General features: G+C 36.3%; 5 non-coding genes across 5 annotated transcripts; 3 read left to right on the forward strand and 2 right to left on the reverse strand.

Annotated features, from left to right (window-relative positions):
- Window positions 1-8,389: 8,389 nt before the first annotated feature.
- Window positions 8,390-8,460, forward strand: TRNAC-GCA (transfer RNA cysteine (anticodon GCA)). Its single transcript has one exon. It is a non-coding gene; the product is annotated as a tRNA-Cys (tRNA).
- A 3,045-nt stretch (window positions 8,461-11,505) lies between these two features.
- On the reverse strand, window positions 11,506-11,587 carry TRNAY-GUA (transfer RNA tyrosine (anticodon GUA)). Its single transcript has one exon. It is a non-coding gene; the product is annotated as a tRNA-Tyr (tRNA).
- Window positions 11,588-12,094: 507 nt separating this feature from the next.
- On the reverse strand, window positions 12,095-12,166 carry TRNAT-GGU (transfer RNA threonine (anticodon GGU)). The gene has a single exon. It is a non-coding gene; the product is annotated as a tRNA-Thr (tRNA).
- Window positions 12,167-15,542: 3,376 nt separating this feature from the next.
- TRNAS-UGA (transfer RNA serine (anticodon UGA)) lies at window positions 15,543-15,630 on the forward strand. Its single transcript has one exon. It is a non-coding gene; the product is annotated as a tRNA-Ser (tRNA).
- A 3,611-nt stretch (window positions 15,631-19,241) lies between these two features.
- Window positions 19,242-19,329, forward strand: TRNAS-GCU (transfer RNA serine (anticodon GCU)). Its single transcript has one exon. It is a non-coding gene; the product is annotated as a tRNA-Ser (tRNA).
- Window positions 19,330-24,004: the final 4,675 nt, after the last annotated feature.

A 24,004-nucleotide genomic window follows, 5' to 3' on the forward strand; every position in this document is an offset into this window, starting at 1 on the left:
CAGGATATTAGTTCTTTCTCTTGTTCTTGATGATATTGTAATGGAATGACGAACCTATTTCTTCGCTTTTTCGCCAACAAATCTGAATTATCTTGAAAAATAGAAGGATAGATAAAATTCCAATGGCCATTGGACATGATTCGATCCGACGTTGAATAATCAAGAATTTCCCTATCTTTTTTACCATAAGTATTCATTTGATCTTGATCCTTGTGGAGTGAAAAAGACGCTATACTGGATCTGCACATACTTACTGACAATATCCATAAATGGCTTGTTTTTGGTAATCGGCGAAGATTACCATATTGATATTCGGGCGCATGGTAAACATCAGTACTCCAGTGCATTTCGCCGTCTGATTCAGAATAAATATGCTTTTGTACCCTTTCTTTAAAATGTAAAGTGGACGTTCCGGCACGAATCTCCGCAATTACTTGTTCGGATTTTACATATTGATCATTTTGCACTAGAATCAAGCTTTTTGAGGGAATATTCACACTATATAGAATATCTTGACTCTGAATAGTTACATGCAAGTCTATATAACATAGAAAAGCAGGCTGCCCATGACGGGTACGTGTGGGGTGAACCAAATTCTCATTGAATTTTATTTTTCCATTCGAAGGGGATCGTACAAGGTCGGCAGTACCCCCTGTGAATACTCCGCCAGTATGAAAAGTTCTTAATGTTAGTTGAGTCCCTGGCTCCCCAATTGATTGACCCGCAATAATACCTACGGCTTCTCCCAATTCGACCAGATCACTATGAGTAGGACTCCGGCCATAGCATAATTGACAGATCCAAGAAGTGCTTCGGCAAGTAAAGGGGGTTCTAATATATATTGGTTGTGCTCGAAATGGTTGTGCTCGAAAGGCAGTTATGAATCGATTGACTAATCCAATTCCAATATCTTGATTTCGCGCGGCAATGCATCGTGAACCGATATATATATCGTCTGCTAATACACGACCAATTAGTGTTTGGACAAAAAGTTTTTCCGTCATCCCATTTTGAGGACTTACAGAAATACCTCGGATAGTACCACAATCTCTTCTACGCACAATAATATGTTGAACTACTTCAACAAGTCTACGTGTAAGATATCCAGCATCTGCTGTTCGCACAGCAGTATCTACAACCCCTTTGCGGGCTCCATAGCAGGAAATTATATATTCTGTCAAAGAAAGTCCCTCGCGTAAATTGCTTTGAATAGGTAAATCAATCATTTGTCCTTGAGGGTCCGACATTAATCCTCTCATACCTACTAATTGGTGTACTTGAGATGCATTTCCTCTGGCTCCTGAAAAAGACATTAGATAGACTGGATTAGAAGGATCCGTTATCCGAAAATTTGAATTCATTTCTTGTTTCAAATATTCACTTGTCGCATACCATATCTCAACAGATTGGCGTAATTTTTCTACCGCGTGTACAGCCCCATAATAATAGTGTTTCTCCAAAAGAAAACTCTGTTGTTCCGCGTCTTGGACTAACCATCCCTTAGAGGGTATTGTTAAAAGATCCTCGATTCCTAACGAAATCGATGTAGTAGTGGCTTGATGGAAGCCCAGAGTCTTTAGTTGATCCAGTATATGGGATGTATATCCCATTCCAAAATGATCTATTAATCTGCTAATAAGTCGTTTCATACCAGTTCCGTCTATCTCTTTATTATGAAAGACCAGATTGGCCCGTTCCGCCATACATAAGTACCCCCTTTTCGGCTGAGTAGGATTCGACAATTGCTGAGTAGATGGATTCGACAATGGGCCTGAGTCAGTGATTCGAAAATTTAATTAACTTGCCTCAATCTCAATCTGGATTCGCGTGGCAAATAATGATGATACTAGGGAAATCGGAATGCCCCCCGAAAGGGGAGGGGCATCGCCGAATCTAACTTTCTTTCTTGTTTAGGTAGTGTATGAATAGGCCTGACTAAATCCTTGTATGGCTTCCTCTATTTCTCTATAAAAAGAAATATGACCAAGAGTGGTTCGAATGTATATCGAACGAATTTCTTTTTTTCTATTTCCCATTATTAGATAGTGGGCATAAATCTCATGATAAGTCCCCAAAGATTCATATTGAACTTCAATCGGAACTTCTCTTGACCCAATGACGCGTTGATCCAGGTTCCATCGTAGCCACAAGGGACTATCTAAACTGATTAGTTTTTGTCTATAAGCTCCCAGTGCATCATAAGAACTAGAAAAATGGGGTTCTTTATCTTTCCTATATTTAGAATTATTATTATTATTGTAATTTACTTTTAGATTTGGGTAGTTTCTGCAACTATTATATCTATTTGCACAAATACCTCGACGCTTTCCAATCGTTAATACATAAAGCCCGATAAGCATGTCTTGGGTTGGTACGCAAATAGGATCCCCAATAGCGGGAGATAAGAGATTCATATGAGAAAACATAAGTAAACGGGCTTCTGCCTGAGCTTCCAAGGATAAAGGTAGATGAACAGCCATTTGATCTCCATCAAAGTCCGCATTGAAACCCTTACACACTAATGGGTGTAAAGAAATAGTACGCCCCTCTACTAAAGTGGGTTGAAAGGCCTGTATGCCTAATCTATGCAGGGTAGGTGCTCTATTTAACAGTACAGGATGTCCCCGCATAACTTCTTGAAGTATTTCCCATACAATGGGTTCTTTTTCCCAAATTTTCCTTTTAGCAATCCTTACATTAGAAGTGGCGCGTTTCGTGATTAAATCGCGAATTACAAATAGCTGAAAAAGCTTTATTGCTATCTCTAGAGGTAATCCACATTGATGTAATGAAAGCGAAGGACCCACAACAATGACAGAACGCCCCGAGTAATCGACCCGTTTCCCAAGCAGAGTCTCGCGAAACCTTCCCTCTTTACCTTCAATTACATCTGAAAGTGATTTGTATACTTTATTGTGACCATCCCTCGTCGGTTGCCCGCGGGACCCACTATCAAGAAGTGTATCCACGGCTTCTTGTACCAATTTTTCCTGGCACATTACTAAATCTGCTGGCGCTAATTCACTTCTTTTTAATAGATAGGCAAGATTGTTGTTCCGACGGATAACTCTCTTATAAAGTTCATTAATGTCTGAAGTCACTACTTTATCTCCAGACCTATAAACAATAGGTCTCAATTCGGGAGGAAGAACCGGTAATAAGCACAAAACCATCCATTCTGGTTCTACATTTGTTTGAATAAAATGTTTCGCCAATTGCATGCGTCTAATCAAAAAAACTTTTCTTATTCGTCTTTTTCTATCTTCCCACTCATCTCCACTATACCCCTCGTCTTCTAATTCCTTCCATTCGACCAAAGAATTCTCTATAATAATTCGCAAATCCAAATCTGCTAATTGTTCTCTAATAGCACCTGCTCCTGTCGCAATTTCCCGATTTCGAAATGTTGCAAAGCCTGGGGTAGAAAAAAAGGGAGAAATGCTGTGGTTACAGGATGCAATTTCCTCTTCGAATAAACCTCGTAATCGTAAAAAAGTGGGTTTTTTAGTGCTGGGCCTAGCAAAAGAGAAATCGCCGTATACTAGGCCCTCCAACTTCTTAAGAGGTTTATCTAAAAGATTCGCGATATAACTAGGAAGACCTTTCAAATACCACACATGAGTCACGGGACATGCGAGTTTGATGTATCCCATTTGATATCTTCGTATCCGAGAATCCACAAATTCTACCCCGCATTTTTGGCAAAATCTTTCGTCTTCGTTTTCAGCTCCGCTCGCTCGAGAATTGCCACAAGCGCAAATCCCGCTTTTTATGGGTCCAAAGATTCTTTCGCAAAACAATCCATCTTTTTCTGGTTTATCGGTTTTATAATGAAAAGTAGAGGGCCTTGTGACTTCGCCAACGACTTCTCCATTAGGTAGGTTTTTGTTAGCCCAAGCCTTTATTTGTTGAGGGGAAACGAGTCCAATTTGAAGTTGTTGATGTTTATATTGGTCAATCATAAAATAGAAATAAGAAAAGAATTTATATTTATTCCGATCAAACTTCCTCCCTATTAACCTGGAAGTTCTTTTCAGATACAAGGAAATGATTCAGTTCTAGAGCCAAAGATCGTAGTTCTCGAACGAGCACTCGAAAAGATTCTGGAGGATCCTCATGATTAGGTATTCTTTTTCCCCAGATCGTAGCATTAAGTATTTCTTGGCGAGCTATAAGATGGTCAGATTTATAAGTAAGTATCTCTTGTAAAATATGAGCAACACCAAATCCTTCTAAAGCCCAAACTTCCATTTCTCCTACTCGTTGTCCCCCTTGCTTGGCTCTTCCTCTAACCGGTTGTTGTGTAACAAGTGAGTAGGGCCCAGTAGAACGCCCATGAATTTTCTCATCAACTTGATGAATTAATTTTAAGATATAGGACTTCCCTATTAGAACAGGTTGCTCAAAGGGGTCGCCTGTTCTTCCATCAAATATTCTGCTTTTTCCCGGGTACTCGGGTTCAAATACCCATGGGTTTTTTGTTTCTTTACTGGCTTCATATAATTCTGAAAACACAAGTTTTCTTGAAGCCTCTTGCTCATATCTCTCATCAAAGGGTGCTATTCTATAATGTTTCTTTAGCAGATCCCCCGCTAATCCGAGCGAGCTTTCAAATATTTGTCCCACATTCATTCGGGAGGGTACTCCTAAGGGATTGAAGACCATATCAACGGGTGTTCCATCTTGCAAATAGGGCATATCTTGCCTAGGCAAAATTTTGGAAATGATCCCTTTATTCCCATGTCTTCCGGCTACTTTATCCCCAACTTTGATTTCACGTTTCTGTAAAATATATACACGAACCATTATGTCGAGCGGGTCCCTTTGGATCCATTTCACATCGATAACGCGCCCTCTTCCACCTATAGGTAATTTCAGAGAAGTTTCTTTTGAAGTGGAAACCTCAAGGCCAAATATGGCCCGTAATAATCCAGCTTCCGCGATATAAGATGATTCGCTCGCTATCTGAGGCGTTAATTTACCTACTAAAATATCACCAGTTTCTACCCAGGATCCCAACCTAACAACTCCATTTCTGTCCAAATTGCGGAGTAAATGTTCTTCTAGATGTGGTATTTCTTTAGTGATTTTTTCAGCGGAGCCCTGGCTTGTCGTATCCGTCTGAATTTCATATTTCCGGATGTGAAAAGAGGTATAAATATCTTCATATACCAAACGTTCGCTAATTAGTACTGCGTCTTCAAAATTGTAACCTTCCCATGGCATATAAGCTACTAATACGTTTTTTCCTAAAGCAAGTTCGCCCCCAACTGTAGCAGCTCCTTCTGCTAAAATTTGTCCTTTTTTAATGGATTTACCCCGTGGAACCCGGGGTTTTTGGTGCATACAAGTATTTTTGTTAGAGCGACGGTGGTTAACTAAAGGAATACTTATAGTCTTCCCACTACTTGATAAAAGTATCTTATGACTATCAGTAGAAATGATCTTTCCCTCGCGTTCGGCTATAATGGAAACCCTCGAATCTAGAGCTGTTTGGCGTTCCAATCCAGTTCCAACAATGCATTTCTCGGACCGAGAAAGCGGAACTGCTTGGCGCTGCATATTAGAACTCATTAAAGCCCGATTCGCATCATTGTGCTCAATAAAAGGAATGAGAGAACCCCCAATAGAAAAATATTGGAAAGGAAAAATACTTCTAACATGAATCTGTTCCCATGCAATAGTCAAGAATTCTTGACGGTATCTAGCCGGAACAACCTGTTCTTCCTGAATACCTTGATTCAAGGACAAAGAATTTCCTGCTGCTATCATATAATATTCATCTCTATTTGGTGATAGATAAACCACCTGTCTCTCTTTTTTTTCTTTTGCTTTCTCAGCAGATATTTCATAAAACGGACTCTCTATGGATCCCCACAAGTGATCAATTCTCGCATGAATTGCTAAGGATCCAGTAAGTCCAACATTGATTCCTTCAGACGTGTCAATTGGACAAATACGCCCATAGTGACTCGGATGAATATCTCGGCTCCGAAAACTTGCGGTTCTCCCCGTCAACCCTCCAGGACCTACAACAACTCACTTTTCGCCCATGAACAGTTTGTGTCAATGGATTCGTTTGATCAAAAACTTGAGATAACGGGTATGTGCCAAAAAAGGTCTCATAAGTAGTTATTAATAAAATTGAAGTTGAAGTTGGAGTTACCAAAGTTTGGGGAGTCGGTTTCGATTGACGTATGAATACTCTACGAATAGTTTTTTGAACTGCATGTTGTAAACGACCAAGAGCCAATCCGAATTGATCTTGTAACAGATCTGCAACCGAACGAATACGTTTATTTTTCAAGTGATTCATATCGTCATCGTCAAGTATACCCGTTCCAAATTTCATTCCAATCAAATGATCCGTAGCGGCCAATACATCTCGTGGTAACAAGAATGTATTGTTCTGAGGTATATCAAGATTAAGTCTCCGATTCATATTTCGTCGACCAATCCTTCCTAATTCACATTTTTGTTGAAAAAATTTCTTTTGTAATTCCTCGCATAAGGACTCCGAAAATACCAGGTCCCCACCTACACAAGCAAATTGTTGATAAAACTCCAAAATAGCTTTTTCTTTTGACTCAATCCTCTTCTTCTCCTTAGCATTCGGGAAAGACAAGAAAATTTCAGGGTAGGAAACATTATCTAGAATTTCTCTTAGATTCGAACCCATAGCTGATGATAGAACTAGAATAGATATCTTTTGTTTTCTACTCACGCGAGCCCATATCCTTTCTTTTTTATCAATTGCTAATTCCGATCTCCCCCCCCAATCTGATATTATAGTGCCAGTGTAGATAGAAATTCCCTTATGATCTAATTCCGAGCGGTAGTAAATACCAGGACTTAGCAATATTTGATTGATCACAATTCGGTATATTCCATTTATAATAAAGGTTCCTAAGGAATTCATTATAGGAATGTTTCCGATAGAAATGGTTTGCTTTTGCACATCGAAACCAAAAATTAATCTCGCAGATACATATAATTCGGAAGAATAGGTGAGTGATTCATACACAGCATCTCTTTCTTTTATCGAGGGTTCTAGCAATTGATATCCTTTCGCAAATAATTGAAATGCAATTTCGTGATCTGGATCTTTAATTGTTGGAAACTTGTCAAGTTCTTCTGCTAAGGCTTGATTAATGAACCTACAAAATCCCTCGAATTGGATCTGACTAAATCCGGGTATTGTGGACATTCCCTCGTTTCCATTCCGGAGCATCTTAATCTTAAGTTTCCTGTTTATCAAAGAAAAATTCCATTATCAGCTCACTCTTCATCAATCCCTCTGGATCGATCTAGCAATCATGGAATCTATATTCTGTTTACTGAATCACATGAAATTCTAGGGAACTCCACATACGTATTTCATATATGTATTTCATACATATGAATAGAGACCATTTGGACGAAAGTTCGAGTTTGCCAGGGGTACAAATGAAATGAAAATGAATTGATAAAACATTCCTAAAAAAAAAAATTCTGCCACTTATACTTTATGTTATGATATTCTAATCAGATTGGATGGCAAAGATTTCTCATTTTATCTCCTTTCTATGAATGTAATAAAGCCGTAATATAATATACTAGAAAGTTTGACTTTACTTCGATTTAGAATAGCGTGCTTACTTTAATTTCTCAAAATAATTTGAGGGTTCTTTTTTATTTCGGATCGGAGTAGTATAATTACTAGAAAATTCAGTATTTCATTGTGGAATTCTAAAATCAAGTAAGTCCCTTTTTTAAGTACATGCCAATCTAGTTATCCACCTCTCCCCATATCCATGCTTTTCTTTTATCGTAATTTCACTTGGGTAGGCCAAGATAGTAAGGTTATACTCTATATCAGAGCAAATTTCCTTTTTTTATTCAAGATATTTAATTTAATACTTTTAAAAATTAAAGCATGATTCTCCATAGAGATATGTACATAAAGGGGATCTTTGGATAATAATGCTGTTCGGACCTAAAGTTTACCTATACACGGATTAAGCATAAAGTCATACTATTTTATTATGCCATTGAAGGGGGGGGAGATAATACCGATTTAAGAGTAGTTCACTACTGCAATAAAAAAAAGAGAATTCTAGTTAACGGTTCCAATTTATTCTGAATTTTGCAGCCTGTGAATAGAAATCCACTTTTTCTTCTTTTTCATCTCAATAGAAAGAAATGGGAAGTTTTATTGTGTTAACAATGTATGTTTTAAGATAGAATCTATCGAGGAGAATAATAGAAACTGGATCAAAAAAAGCAGGAATAGATTTTTTGAAAAAGATTGGAAAAAAGTAAGTAGAATTATATTCAAAATAAAAGGGGCTTTTCGTAAGAAAACGTGGATGAATACTTGCTGTTTTCTAGATTTTTGATCGGATTTTTTGGCGGCATGGCCAAGCGGTAAGGCAGGGGACTGCAAATCCTTTATCCCCAGTTCAAATCTGGGTGCCGCCTGATCAATAAAATACTTAGGTTTTTTTTATAGTGCTGATCGAATTCGATCAATTTTTACTTCGCATAAGTTCGGGCAAGAGAGTAACTGGGCCTGCCGATACTGGGTTTAGAGAAACCATACCATAGTTCTATCCTCAAACTAGGGTTAGGGTTTGTTTTGACGGTAGTGGCCAAAATGGTTATCAATAGGGGTGAGGTAGTGTTTCCTTATTCTTTTATTATATGAATTTGAATTGGTTCTTAATTGAGATTCGATTTGATAATTTTAAAATACGAGGATAAGATGTCAGAAATCTTGGTATCCAAAGAAAGGTCCCTAAGGGGCATTCTTTTTTTTTTTCAATCTAAGATTCAAGAAGGGACTCCACGAAAGAATATCAAGACTTACTAATTATTATACATTTTTTTATCGTACATCTTATGTTACCTACATACACTAAAGTAAGGACTACTTAATTTTAATTCTAACGAGAATCAGATTAAATAGGTCGATCAAAAATCAATTTAGGAGTTGTGTTATGGATAAAATCTCTTCCTCTTCATTCTTTCATAGAATGATACAAAGCAAGGCTGCAGGGTTTAGGTCAAAAATAAACATTAGGTAAGGTAGGTATCCAATAAATATTTATCTATCGTTAATTTTATGGTATATTCGGGCGTCCTTTGCTTAAAAAAAAAAAAAGAGTAACAAAAGGAATAAAAAATCTTCCTATTCCCGCTTCTTCTATTCAGGACATCATTCCCGTACTCTTTCTTTTTTAAGGAAAAAAGGGCTATAGTATCATCGTATTTTTAATGCTCTCTAATTCTACCAGAATTCCTATAAGAATTTGTTAGGAGTAAATTCCTTGAACTGATTGATCCATGGCCTTAGGGCGGAATCCCTTTTTGACTCTGTACCCTTGATTCCACTATGATTATTGATCAATAGTAGAATAGAATAATCCCTTCATAGAAATAGGAGACATAATTTAGATGGATATAGTAAGTCTCGCTGGCTGCTTTAATGGTAGTCTTTACATTTTCTCTTTCACTAGTAGTATGGGGAAGGAGTGGACTCTAGGGATACTACTAATTGATTAAGTAATCAAATTGTTGTATCAATTCTTTTCATTAATGGATCATTTTGCATTAATCATTTTGTCAAACGTTATTCTTTAATCTTTTTCTTTAGTTTTGTTTCACTCCTGTAAGAAACTCTTGTATTGTAAGTTGTAATGTAAGAAAGAGCCATTATACCAATTCATAATTTCTACTAGAAATGACGAATGGTTAAAAAAAGTTCTATACATAAGAAATTCGACTTTCTTCCACGGAACTATTCACGGCATATCACACATTTTCCATTTCCTTTTACTTTTTACTATAGTCTATTCTTAATATTATTTTTCTTTCCCTTCATGGATTCTTTGGTCAAGAATTGTCTTAGATTTTTTTATTTTGACCTGATTGAAATTAAGTGGATGCAATGAAAAAAGAAATTGAATTAGACTACTTAACTATTTCAATCTACTAATCTATTCTATGTAGATTCAAAGATAATATAATAGAAAGAATCTAAAGTGTCCGTAGAAAAAACTATATGTAGTTCTTTCTACCACACTTTAAGATTCCAACCAGATCCTTTCATTAAGACTTGGATTTTTTTTATTTAATCCCTTTTTAATTTCTTCAATGATTAATTGGAATTCCAATTAATTATTTTGGCTGACTGTTTTTACATAAATAATAAGTAAAAAAGAAGTAGGAACTAGAATGAACAGTGCAGTAGCAATAAATGCGAGAATATTGACTTCCATAACCTCTTTATTTTTTATTTTCACAATAACTCGGGATGTAATCCCATGGAGAGGAAAAAGGGGTATCTTGTAAATTCAAGGGTAGGGCTTGCATTCTGATAATACTGAATCAATTCAATATTATGAATATCGGATCTATCAAATCAATTCATGGATGAGAGTTATATTTCACGGATGAGAGTTATATAGTATAACATAGGAAGATCCTCTATCCACACTAAGACCAAAATGGGTTTTTTGATTGGATTAGGAATTCCCTCTTTTTTAATCCTTTTCTACTTTTTCTTTTCTATATCTCTAACCCACGAGCTTTCTTAATCTTCTACTTTCTTAATCTTATACAATTTCCCTTCCTTTTTCTTATAGTTATACATACAATTATGTATGTATTATATGACCAACTTTCTATGGGTCACATAGACATCCAAATAAGCAGTAGAAGTGAGATGGGGAAAAGAGGTCTGAAATAAAAAGGGAATACGATTTATGTATGGATTCCGGTAAAATACCGGTACTCTATTCCATAAGAGTGGAATAGGAAATTAAGATGAGGATGGTATCATCATAAAGAAAGATAGAGTAATATAATATCCTAAATTCTACTAATCCACATATCGTATGTGTGTCTTTCTTTATCTTTATCGATCGGGAGTAGTGAAAAAAAATTCCTATATGCCTTCCCTCCCTCTTTAATGAGGGATGCAAAATAAAAAAGTGAAGTAAGGGTGCCCTGTGGGTATTTGATCTTGCTCCCTGCCCCTTTTTTTCATGGAAAAAGGAAATATCAATTTCTCCATTCATTGAACCCTAGTTCGGGACTGACGGGGCTCGAACCCGCAGCTTCCGCCTTGACAGGGCGGTGCTCTGACCAATTGAACTACAATCCCCGCGGGGTGTATGGCATACCCATTCTTAAATAGAACCATAAGAAGATTCGATTCGTCTTTCGTACTCTAAGAAATAGACGAATCATATACTACATACCCACATATTATATTATACGTGGGTATAGTGAGAGTGACATAACTAGTATGTCGTGATTTTTTATCACTAAAAATGGATAATAATCCAGCCTTCAATAAGAAAAACTCTTTTGTTTGTAAGAAAGGAATGAGAGAGATATGGATTAGAAAAAAAAAATTTCCCTTTTTTCTTTATCTTTTATTTCTATAGATCAGACATTTTATTTTATGGAAGAAAAACAAAAGGATTTAGTTCATACTCACGAAGCCCTAGATTTTTGGTTTGGGCCGAGCTGGATTTGAACCAGCGTAGACATTGTCAACGAATTTACAGTCCGTCCCCATTAACCACTCGGGCATCGACCCAGGAAGAATTTATTCTAGGGTTTTTGCTAATCTATGATTAACCTCCTTTCATAATACTCCCTACCCCCAGGGGAAGTCGAATCCCCGCTGCCTCCTTGAAAGAGAGATGTCCTGAACCACTAGACGATAGGGGCATCACTAGACGATAGGGCCATATACAACCGCTCGTGATTATACTATAATCATAGTATGAGCAGTTTTTTGGAATTGTCAATATACTCGAAAAGTATAAATAGATCCAAAGCAAAGAGTTTTTCCAACTTTTCTGTTATGTTTTCATCTAGGATTTTTTTTAGTTGATCGTTATAGATTAATTCTCCGTGCTTCATTTAGTGTTCAGACCAAAAATGCATCCATCCCGCACTAAGTCATAAAATTCTCTAAAAATATAGAGAAAGTTTCAAAAACAAAGAACAAAAGTGAATCAATTTAGTAGAAAAGTACTCTATCAGATTCGAACCAACGACTTACGTCTTAGCACGAGATTACTCTACCACTAATTTAAAAAGCCCTTTATCGGATTTGAACCGATGACTTATGCCTTACCATGGCATTACTCTACCACTGAGTTAAAAGGGCTTTTTATTTAATTCAAAAATTAGCCACTTGGATTTCCCATTATGGGTCTACTGCATAATGTACATATTATATATATAATATATAGAGATAGAGAGAGAGACATTATGTAGAGATTGTATATGTATATATCGATATCTTGAGAGCTCAAAATAAAATTAATAAAAAAAAAACATACCCTACATAACATATCCAACTCTTCTTGGTTCAGGGTTTTCCGTTTCCGAAGACTAGTAAAATAGGCGGATTCTGGAACCCCAAGGATTCAACGGTATATGGATATGGAAAATATAAGATTTCCGATCCTAGCGGGAAAAGGCGGGGAACAGATACCCAATAGGATATAGGATCCTTGGGAGGAACTTTTGGTAATGGCCTTGATCCTCTATGCTATTTTTTATGTGTTCTTAGTTCTATTGAACTTTTTTCATTCTTTTAAACAAGAATCTAATAAACTAGAATTGAGTCAGTGGAAAAAAGGAGAGAGAGGAAAGTGTTAAATGGAGAGAGTCGACTAATCAGAGACTTTTAGGATCTTCTTTACATCAGGTAAATCTGTCGGCCCTGTCCGTTTTTTTCTTTAAGTTACGACTCTTTGCTGCTTACTTCTATCAAGCCATAGGGAAAGTCTATGATGAATTTGGAAAACTCATCTCACTCTTACTCTATGGCTCGGACTTAATGGGGGAAGAAAACATCTTCCATAATTTCTTTTTTGTTCAATTCTGGACAAAAAAGAAAAGGAAAAAGGAATTTATAGGGACAGTGTTACCCCCTATATCCCCTAGTTTATATTGTAGGAATAATAAAACAATTTAGCAGTCTGACACACTTACGTCCTTGCAAAGTAAATAATTATTATTGTAGTCGTAACCGTAGAATAGGATCCTAATCAAAATAAATACATTTGGTTCAGGCGCTATTAGCATGGTAAGAAAAGATTTTTTTTACAGACCAGAGGGGCTATCTAAATCCTAAAGTAAAGGCGAGCGATCGAAGTAGAAGTACCAACGGCTCAGTGTCATGAACCTTCTCCATCTGATTCAATAAGGGGGAATTAGCCTTCTTGTCAAATGGCTATCCTTGACAAAGGGTACCATTTATACCATAATCTACAATGTAGCGGGTATAGTTTAGTGGTAAAAGTGTGATTCGTTCTATATAATAACTGAATTTGAAATGATATACTTAAGGCATCCTTAAGTTTTTTATTTTTATATTCCGATGAAAACTTTAGTTCTTATAAAGGATTAAATCCTTTTCCTCTCAATAGCATATTGAGGAAGAATATACATTCTGGCGATTTGTATCCAAAGACTAATTTAAATTGCATCCAAAATAAAAATAGGATTATGAGTACAGAGTCGCGAAGCATAATTTTGCATTGGATTAAGTATTCCAATTTTGAAAATATGAGTAAAGGATCTATGGATGAAGATACAAAAAAGTTGATTTCCAATCGTAACTAAATCTTCTTAAAATAAGGAATAAGGAAGCCAAATAGCTAAAAAACGATAGTTTTGGTTTACTAGAACCATCCGCATATTGTTTAAGCTCGGTGGAAACCCAATTCTTTTCCTCAGGATCTCTTGAATGAAATTAGGGAACGAAGTAAGTAGATTAGATGGATTTAGATAGAATTTCTATCTCCTACTCTATAAGGATCATCTAGAAAGCGGAGAGCTTTGGTTCCATTCAAATAGAAAAGCTGACATAGATGTTAAGTGGTGAGAATATCCATAAAGGAGCCGAATGAAATCAAAATTTCATGTTCGGTTTTGAATTAGAGACGTTAAAAATAATCAACCAACGTCGACTATAACCCCTAGCCTTCCAAGCTAACGATGCGGGTTCGATTCCCGCTACCCGCTCCATTCTGTATAAAAGGAGTATTCTCTTTGTCTAGACATGTTAGAGGCTTGTATTCAAGCCTTTTTTGTCCACCAGTTTCTGGTACTCCAGAGCGGAGTAGAGCAGTTTGGTAGCTCACGAGGCTCATAACCTTGAGGTCACGGGTTCGATTCCCGTCTCCGCACTTAGCAGTCTGTATAAAAGGACTATTCTATTTCTCTAGATATGGTAGAGGGGCGTATCCAACCCTTTTTTATTCATTAGTTCCCGGCCCTAGAGGGCAAAATTGAGCAGTTTGCGAAGTCACTTGCCTTCAAAAAAAGAAGGCGCAAGGCTTCTCCCTACCCTGCAGAAAATAAAAATGAAACGAAAGGGACAGTCTACCTCTCTCTTCCCTTTAAAAAAAGTTTGCCCGTTGTTTGTCTCAGTTAATACCCAATTTTTGGAGCTCTGTTGGCGAGTTCTATTTCTGCCTCCGGAGCGCCCTCTTTTTTTGAGTGGGATGCAAAGGAAGGGTAAGATAGTAAGGGATACGGCACTAGACTAACACCTAATTAATACTTAATTTAATATAAGTAGTTAAACAGTTAACTAGACTAAACTTTTTATCATAGTACTTTGATAAATTAAGCGGGCGAGCGGCGGGAATCGAACCCGTATCTTCTCCTTGGCAAGGAGATATTTTACCATTGAACTACGCTCGCTACGGTATATATTTTATAGCGTATATCCGCCTGGGTCGACCTTCTATGTCTGGGTCGACCGTTTCATTTCATTTTCTATTATATTAGAGTTTTCCTTTTTTTATTATCTGTGAATGAATATTCTAATGGGAATGGAATTTCATAATACTGAAAGAGAAGAGCTAGCAATTCGGAACGCAAATTGCGTTTTAATACGTCTCACTATTCTAATTTTTTAGAAGAAATGGCCTTTATTATTTCTTTTTTATGGGGTTAATAAATATTAACCAAATTTAATTTAAGAAATGAGAGAATTCAGAATAGCTACGAGAAAGACTAGTCCAATCCATAACGATGTACCGGAAAATACAACATTTTTATTATTTGACCAACCATCAGGAGAAGCAAATACAAGGGGTACACTAATTACTAAGACTGAGGAAGTCGCAATTAATGCAAAAACAGCTAATTGGAAAGCAATAGTCATATTTCTAATCCTCCAAGCTACCATCAAATAAAGTTGACTACATATTTGATCCCTCACTTAAACCAAAATTGTAAAAAAATACAAGAAGTAGGAGGGGTTTAATCATGAATCCATTGATTCTTCTCTTTAATTCAAATTTATTACTTAAACCGCTTTTTTATTTGGATATGGGGGTGAGAAGAGATTATTTACTCTTTATTTCACAAGCGGGTATAGCGGATCCTGTATCCGTGTATACAGTATACAGAGATATATCGAAAAGGAACTTGTATCTGATATCTTTCTAGAGGCTAATAAATCTTTTTATTTTTTATATGGCTATGTTCTATTTGTAGGAGTAAAATAAGGATTAGGCTGTGGAGAGATGGCTGAGTGGTTGATAGCTCCGGTCTTGAAAACCGGTATAGTTCTAGGAACTATCGAGGGTTCGAATCCCTCTCTCTCCTTTTGCTTATTGAATACGTTTGTTTCTTTCATTTTTTTTTTTCTGTCCCTTATCTTTCTTTCATAAAAAGGAATGAATGGCTCGGCTAGATGGAATAACCGAGCCAGAACAGAAAAAAAGTAGAACAGGTATAAATAAGAAAATCTTAGTTAAGAGGGTTCATGTAAAGAACAGGTTCCAAATCACGATCGATTCCCTTTTCAAAACCTGCTGCAGCAGCTCGGGCTCTTCCTGCATGCCATAAATGGCCCACAAAAAAGAAGAATCCTAGAACAAAATGAGAAGTTGATAACCAACTTCTAGGAGAGACATAATTAACTGCATTGATCTCGGTAGCTACGCCACCCACGGAATTTAAAGAGCCTAAAGGAGCGTGGGTCATATATTCTGCTGAGCGTCGTTCTTGCCAAGGTTGTATGTCTTTTTTCAACCTACTCAAGTCCAAACCGTTGGGGCCCCTTAGAGGTTCTAACCATGGAGCACGAAGGTCCCAAAAACGCATAGTTTCCCCTCCAAAGATAACCTCCCCAGTTGGGGAACGCATTAGATATTTACCTAAACCTGTGGGTCCTTGAGCGGATCCCACATTAGCTCCAAGACGCTGGTCTCTAACTAGAAAAGTAAATGCTTGAGCTTGAGAAGCTTCTGGCCCGGTGGGTCCATAAAACTCACTCGGATAAGCTGTATTATTGAACCATACAAAACAACAAGCGATAAAACCAAAGACAGATAAAGCAGCTAAACTATAAGACAAGTAAGCTTCTCCAGACCATACAAATGCACGGCGAGCCCATGCGAAGGGTTTGGTTAAAATATGCCAAATTCCGCCAAATACACAAATAAAACCCAACCATACATGCCCACCAATTATATCTTCTAAATCATCTACACTAACAATCCACCCTTCTCCACCAAAAGGAGATTTTAGTAAATAACCAAATATAACACTGGGGCTAAGGGTCAAATTGGTAATTTTTCTTACATCTCCCCCCCCAGGGGCCCAGGTATCATATACACCGCCAAAATAAAGAGCCTTGAGTACTAGAAGAAAAGCACCTAGACCTAACAAAATTAAGTGAATACCCAAAATTGTAGTCATTTTATTTCTATCTTTCCAGACATAACCAAAGAATGGAAAAGATTCCTCAAGAGTCTCGGGTCCCAGAAGCGCGTGATAAATGCCACCGAAGCCTAAGACTGCGGAGGAAATTAGGTGAAGTACGCCAGATACAAAGTACGGAAAAGTATCTAGAACTTCCCCCCCTGGCCCTACTCCCCAACCTAGAGTAGCTAAGTGTGGAAGTAAAATCAACCCTTGTTCATACATGGGCTTTTCTGGTACGAAATGGGCCACTTCAAATAGGTTCATTGCTCCGGCCCAGAATACGATTAATCCGGCATGGGCTACATGAGCTCCAAGCAGTTTACCGGACAAATTGATAAGTCTGGCATTCCCAGCCCACCAAGCAAAGCCGGTGGTTTCTTGGTCACGACCAGCTAAAACGAAAGTTCCATTAAAGAGCGTTTCCACGTGGTAGAACCTCCTCAGGGAATATAAGATTTTCATGAGGCTGATCCTGAGCTGCCATCCACGCACGAATACCCTCGTTTAAAAGAATATTTTTGGTGTAGAAAGTCTCAAATTCAGGATCTTCCGCTGCACGGATTTCCTGGGAAACAAAGTCATAGGCACGTAAGTTCAGAGCCAAGCCAACTACGCCAATAGCACTCATCCATAAACCGGTGACGGGTACAAATAGCATAAAGAAATGTAACCAACGTTTATTGGAAAAAGCAACACCAAAGATTTGGGACCAAAAGCGGTTAGCAGTGACCATGGAATAAGTTTCTTCAGCTTGAGTTGGGTTAAAAGCACGGAAGGTATTTGCACCATCACCGTCCTCAAATAGAGTGTTTTCTACGGTCGCTCCATGAATAGCGCATAGCAGAGCCGCACCTAATACTCCGGCAACTCCCATCATATGAAATGGGTTCAACGTCCAATTATGAAATCCTTGGAAGAAAAGGATGAATCGAAATATCGCTGCTACGCCAAAACTCGGCGCAAAGAACCAACCAGATTGCCCCAGTGGATAAATAAGGAATACAGAAACAAAAACAGCAATTGGACCAGAGAATGAGATTGCATTATAAGGCCGCAATTGAACAGACCGAGCAAGTTCAAATTGGCGTAACATGAAACCTATTAGTGCAAAAGCCCCGTGGAGAGCTACAAAAGTCCATAGACCGCCTAATTGACACCAACGAGTAAAATCTCCTTGTGCTTCGGGCCCCCATAGTAGCAACAAAGAGTGTGCTAAACTATTGGCAGGGGTAGAAACTGCTGCGGTTAAGAAATTACAACCTTCCAAATAGGAACTAGCCAATCCATGGGTATACCAAGAAGTTACAAAAGTTGTCCCTGTAAACCAACCCCCTAAAGCGAAATAAGCACAAGGAAAGAGCAATAGGCCAGACCATCCTACAAAAACGAAACGGTCCCTTCGTAACCAGTCATCCATAGTATCAAATAGATCATTTTCTTCTTTAGGAATTCTACCAAGGGCTATAGTCATAGTGATCCTCCTATTCAATTACTTCAACCATTTCCGAGCACCTCATATCACTTTCCAAGGCATATGATAGTTTTATTATCTGTGGACGATTTCTTTGTCGTTCAATGCCCTTTTTCAATGGTCTCGAAGAGAGAAATTTCCCATTTTTATCTATGGAGTCACAGTCACAACCGAGGTCGTGGTAAATCCATGAATTTGATTCGATTTGTTTTTCTTATACTATTTGTTTTTCTTATACTATAGAAATAGAAATAAATTGTTTTTCTTATACTATAGAAAGAAATAAACCTTTGAATTCAGCATTATTCCAAGACTCCTATTTCAAAGTCTATCTTTTAAGGGAAAAATGAAAATAAAAGTAACCCTTCTTTTCCCATTCCCTCTCTATTGCATGGGTGGAAGAACTAAAATAGAGGATTCTGAAAAAAAAAATGGACCTTCGAAATCCAATTTTATGTGTAGCGCAAAGGAGTTGCGATTTCTTCTTATTCCTATAGAACATCTAGTAACAAGAATATGAAATCGTAAATAGCGAAAAATTCTTGTCTTGCGCGGTCTAAGTCTAAGGAAATAAAAAAAATTCGCTTATACAATTTCATCTACATCGAATTTATATATCAGAATAGCGGATAGAGGCATCATTAAAGGAGTCAGGTCTACTTACTTTATGCTTCTTTCCAATTTTATGGTGGATTTGATAAGAACCCTTTTTGCTTTCTTGATAAATAATCGACAAAAAAAGCGTTTTTTTTTATATAACCTGCTTGTTTTATTATAATTATAACAAGTCCTATATGGAAATGCCCGCTAAAGAGAAAATCTATTTGATTGTCTCTCGGCCAATATCGATTTTTAGAAAGAAAAAACAAGAATTTTCTTCTTTTTTTATTAACATTAAGAAAAAAGAATATAATTAAAATGGAATTGGCAATATAATTTTTATAGACTTTTGAAAGAAAAAAAGGGGGTTTTTTGCAACCGTTATTTCTTATTTCTTGCCTATATCATATCACGGAAACCTTTCGCTTTGGAACGTGGAGAGATGGCTGAGTGGACTAAAGCGGCGGATTGCTAATCCGTTGTACAATTTTTTTGTACCGAGGGTTCGAATCCCTCTCTTTCCGCTCCCTTGGATCATTTGGGACTTTCGAATTGGAAAGAATTCTGACCCCCGGATTTTCTCATAGATAAATGTACGAAACAAATCCAATAAGAAAAAAAAAAAACTGAATTTTTACTCCTCGCGTCCAGGATTCCGTCCTGGGTCATTAGATAAGAATCCAAAGATAAAGAGTGAAACAAAGAATATCACTACTGTATAAACAAAAAGTTTGAGAGTAAGCATTACATAATCTCCAAGATTTTTTTTTAAGGAATAGATTACCAGTTTTTCCTTACCACACACGGATCCACTAGGATGGTTTTTTTTTTATACCTAAAAATGCAAAAAAGAATTCTTGAAAAAAATTGCAAGAATTCTTTTATAATAAGCACTCTTATCAATAGCAAAAATAGGGTTAGGTGGTTAGGTATTGTGTAGGTACCTTTAGGTACCTGCTCAACCTAGGTGCAGGGGAGTAGAAAGGCTGATCCAAATTTATTGCTGTAGCTACCCATTCAATGTAGAAGAATTTAAATTTTAGAATCGAAGGTTCATAATATAAAAATATAAAACTTCTCGGCTTTTACCCATTTTTAAATTTTTTTGGAATGAACACATCATTCAATTTGGCATACAGAGTACTAAAGATTTCATCGAAAACTTACAGCAGCTTGCCAAACAAAGGCTAATAGAAAAAAGAATAGAGGTATAACAGGCATAATATCCACGATTGGATTGAAAATAGCATAAGCTTCGGGTAATTTGGCAAAGAAAAAACTAGTAGGATAAAGAACAGAATTAAAACAGATACAGGTTAAACTAAGTATATTAGGCATAACAAGCATTTCATTCTTGTAGAGTAAATAATTGGATTTTTCTTGAGTTATTTTTTTAAGGGAAAGAAGGAAAAGGCAGATTCAAAATCTTTTTTCTTCGGACTTTCCCAAACACAAAATACCTCCTTGTATTTGCACTCTCAAATGAGAGTGGAATAAATTCGACTTTCATATAATATCTTAATAGAATTCCATGTAATGATCAATGCATTTTTTTGATTCTATATTATCCGCATGTGTAGAATACTAGCAAGAGAATATCCCTCCTTTTTTATGTAATTGAAATGGTATTGACGAATAACAAATAAACATACTAGTGTTTATTAGTGTCGCATAAAACCCGAAATGGGGCGTGGCCAAGTGGTAAGGCAGCGGGTTTTGGTCCCGTTACTCGGAGGTTCGAATCCTTCCGTCCCAGATTGTTTCTGATGAAACAAACGGTGAAATCATATAGTATTCCGTACGAGACAAAAGTTTATTAAAGAGAATAATGATATCTTATTCTTTCTCAGAAAACATAATAAAGTCTTAAGTCCAGTCAAATTGACTATCTTTATTTTCATGAAAAAATGGGATCTATCAAGCACATTCAGGATATGCCTCTACTATAAAATAAAATCACTTAGTCATATTTTTTTCTTCCTTTTGGTATTCGAGTTGAAGAAGTACGAGAATTCTATAACTACCAAAAACTTTCAATCTTTTCATTGGAATAGTTTATTTAGTTATTATAGTTAATTGTTTTTGGTACTGAAAAAATATATTACTACTAGAATTCTAATTCTAGTAATTAAATTAATTAAACTTTTTTGGAGGTTGATAGTTTATTTATTGAGGAAGAGTCAATCCTTCTTTTCTCACTTCAAGATTGATCATCTCGAGCCATCCGTTGAGGGTGGAAATTTAAGAATAAATAAGTTTTAAGCAAACTTGTTTAGTCGTCTTTTTCAAACTATGTTTCATTCATATGATAGAATTTTAATATGGGTTTAAATAAATTGGATCTTGGCGGAGGCTTCCCGGATAAATACTTACTTTCTTTTATCCATATTGCTCCATAGATAGCAAGTTTTAATTAGTATAAAAAAACTAAACCAATGACTATTCATGATTCCATCCATATTGGATCAATTCTCTATACCACTTTGCAATGAAAAGAGGAATGTTTGTTATGGTAAAACTTCGTTTAAAACGATGTGGTAGAAAGCAACGTGCGACTTGAAGGACATGATCGATTGTGGATTTTTCTATCCATCATTTTCCATAGTAATGAAAATGCTCTTGGCTCGACATAGCCTGTTCTATTCGTTCCGAACCAAATTTGCGCTGGGTTTAAGTAACATAGTACACGATGGAGCTCGAGAGGACAGAATTTTTTTTATCAAGGGAAAGAATCTAGGGTTAGTGAAAACTAATAAATTAGGCCAACTTTGTCAGTCTATCCTTAATATAGAAATAAATCGAAAGGTTAAAATAAGAATAAAGTCCAATAAAAGTATATCAGAATCAATCCCTCTTATTAGATTTCTATAGAAGAGATAAATGCTTTATCGAAGGAAATAAGAAAAAAGGGTATGTTGCTACTCTTTTGAAAGAAAAAAATAGGAATTCCCGAAGTAATGTCTAAACCCAAGGATTTCACAAATCAAAGATAAAGGATTCCAGAACAAGTAAACACAATTTTCAATTGTCTCAACAACAGAGTTGGATCAGAATAAGGAATAAAAGTCAATTCGTTCGAAATGAGACAAAGAAAAGAGTTTAAAGACGACTCAAAAATTTTGGAAGGATTTTGCCTTCGAAGTTTGTCAGGCAAAATTAGCCCACTTGAGTCATGAGTATAAATGAAATTTGTTTTTTCTGTAAGGAAATTAATGCACGTCATAGTCTAATTTCTATTATTATCGACAGAAATTCGAATCATTTTCTCGAGCCGTATGAGGAGAAAACCTCCTATACGTTTCTAGGGGGGGGCGTTGTTTATCTACATCTATCCCAATAAGCTGTCTATCGAATCGTTGCAATTGATGTTCGATCTCGAAGAGAAGGAAGAGATCTTCAAAAAGTAGGTTTTTATGATCCGATAAAGAATCAAACTTGTTTAAATGTTCCAGCTATTCTCTATTTCCTTGAAAAGGGTGCTCAACCAACAAGAACTGTTTATGATATTTTAAGGAAGGCGGAATTCTTTAAAGAAAAAGAAAGAACTTTGAGTTAATTGAAGAACTAAATGAATCAAAAAGTAGGATAGGAGAAGATTATTAGTATTCCTAGTTGTCTAATTATTTAGACACAATTTACCTCTTTTTTAATCCTATTTGGATTTATATTATATCGTGCCAATTCAACATAAGCCCCTATTTTATTTACTTTTTCTATCTAATTTGTTTTCTTACCATTGTATTTCCATTGACAAAGGTCTATTGAACAAATAGAATTTGTAGATAGATGGGTCTCTTTATCCTCACTCCATATTCAATTTTTCCGCCTACACTTCGCTCAAATGATAAGGGTGTTCCTCTTGCATGTATTCTCATACAATATAATATATATTTTTTTTTAATAAAAATCGCTAAAAATAAGGAGAATTTGGCCATCGTGATTAGGGTCGCTCTTTTTTTAACTTTACTTTAGTGGAATTTAACCGGACCTGTTCGTTTTGGCATTTGAGTGTTTTTCATGGTCGATAAAAAAATCTTTTGATGTCTTGCTAGTTCAATGTTTTGACAGAAGCGCGCGGTGTAATTCCATTGATTTTTGGATTTCGATCGTATCTAAGATCCTTTTTTTATCTGGGTTGCTAACTCAATGGTAGAGTACTCGGCTTTTAAGTGCGACTATGATCTTTTACACATTTGGATGAAACAACAAATTCGTCCAGACTCTTGGTAGAGTCTAGAAGACCACGACTGATCCTCAAAGGTAATGAATGGAAAAAATAGCATGTCGTAATAAAATCAATCTTTTTTGAATGGAATCCAAAATTACGATTTTCTGGGTCTAATGAATAAATGGATAGAGCCTGGCTCCAATTCTGGTAAAATAAAAAGCAACGAGCTGAACTTCCTAATTGGAATGATTCCCCGCTCTAATTAGACGTTAAAAATAGATTAGTGCCGGATGCGGGGAAAGGTTGGGTTTTCCTATGAGTGGACCCTTTATTTTTTCTTTTTTTTTTAGAAATCCTAATTATTCTTGATTATGGATTGAATAAGGGATGTTATGGATTGAATGTGTAAAAGAAGCAGTATATTGATAAAGAGGCTGTATTCCAAAGTCAAAAGAGCGATTGGCCTGCAAAAATAAAAAACTTGTTCTGTTCTTTTTTTTTAATTAGAACAAACATAAACTAATTGGGTAGAAAAGGAGCAGAAAAAGATCTGTGGATTAGACTCCCTTTCTTTCCAGGGTTTGTATTAAAAATGCAACACCCTGTTCTGACCATATTGCACTATGTATCATCATTCGATAAACCGAGAAATGCTTCTTCTCTCTGATTCAAGTAGAAATACAAATGGAAAAATTCGAAGGGTATTCAGAAAAACATAAATCTCGTCAACAATACTTTGTCTACCCACTTCTCTTTCAGGAATATATTTATGCATTTGCCCACCATTATGGATTAAATGGTTCTGAACCTGTGGAAATAGTTGTTAGTTGTAATAACAAGAAATTTAGTTCACTACTTGTGAAACGTTTAATTATTCGAATGTATCAGCAGAATTTTTTGGATAACTCGGTTAATCATCCTAACCAAGATCGATTATTGGATTACAAAAATTATTTTTATTCTGAGTTTTATTCTCAGATTCTATCTGAAGGGTTTGCGATCGTTGTGGAAATCCCATTCTCGCTACGGGA

This window comes from Aegilops tauschii, unplaced genomic scaffold (assembly GCF_002575655.3).
Source record: "Aegilops tauschii subsp. strangulata cultivar AL8/78 unplaced genomic scaffold, Aet v6.0 ptg000636l_obj, whole genome shotgun sequence".
NCBI lineage: Eukaryota > Viridiplantae > Streptophyta > Magnoliopsida > Poales > Poaceae > Aegilops > Aegilops tauschii.